Genomic DNA, 1,010 nt, shown 5'->3' on the forward strand with positions numbered 1-1,010 from the left:
ATATTTATATATAAATATTCATGTATGTCCCATCATTTTCATGGTACTCTATTGATGTGAGGCATGCTATAGGTCACACACAAAGAATATAAAAAAGACAGGAATCACAGGGGTCACGAGAGTCTGTCCACTACTGGGATGTTCCCTTCCTCTTGAGATGCAGATTGAGATCTGCTTCTCTCAGGTGCCTGGAAGCTGTAAAAATCTCAGATAACTGGAAACTAATTTAAGAGACAGAGAATATCTGCCAACCCTTTTAAGGCCTCTATTTCTGCATCGCTCTTACTTTTAATGGGTAGCCATTTGGGATCCTTACCCACGGTCCTGGGAGGTTATCAACATAACCACTTAACACTTCAGCCTCCACGTAAAGATTCTCTGGGGAAAACAGCTCAGCTATCAAAGTTTGTCTTTTCTTAGCAATTCTTCATTGTGGCGACTCTGATGTCTTTAAGCAGGTGTTTTTAGTATTTTGTTCCCGTTTGGTTTTTTAGACATACTCAACAAAAGCTGTGTTCCAAATTACTTGGTCAGTCGTTACTGTAAATGTCTTTTTTTTCTAGTTCTATAACTTATAATTATTACTAGCTCCCATATGTAGACAAATGATAATTTATAAGAGCAGATGTGTTTCAACATAGCCTCACCTATTTAAGCAAAATATTTTCATCCTAGAAAAAATATTATAGAGCATCAACTTTCCCCATTAAATTATATAGAATATTTCCATTTTTGGAGATTTCCATAATTTGGGAAAGAAAATTTTATTACATACTGAATATTTATGGCTAAGATATGAGCCTGTGAATCATCATAGATTTACAAAAATTTCTAGATTAGTTGGTATTCTGCTAATATCCTATATGAAAGTCTCTTAAATGTTGAATATTCCTATAAATTATATGCTAGATTGCCCAAGGCTGAATTGCTAAATGGAAATTGTACTGTTTAAACCAGCACGCTGTAGTTAATGCCTATGATGCTAACACATATGAAGAATATTGTTTTTC

This window comes from Fukomys damarensis, unplaced genomic scaffold, assembly GCF_012274545.1.
Source record: "Fukomys damarensis isolate Sample0158 unplaced genomic scaffold, DMR_v1.0_HiC HiC_scaffold_26, whole genome shotgun sequence".
Taxonomy (NCBI): Eukaryota; Metazoa; Chordata; class Mammalia; order Rodentia; family Bathyergidae; genus Fukomys; species Fukomys damarensis.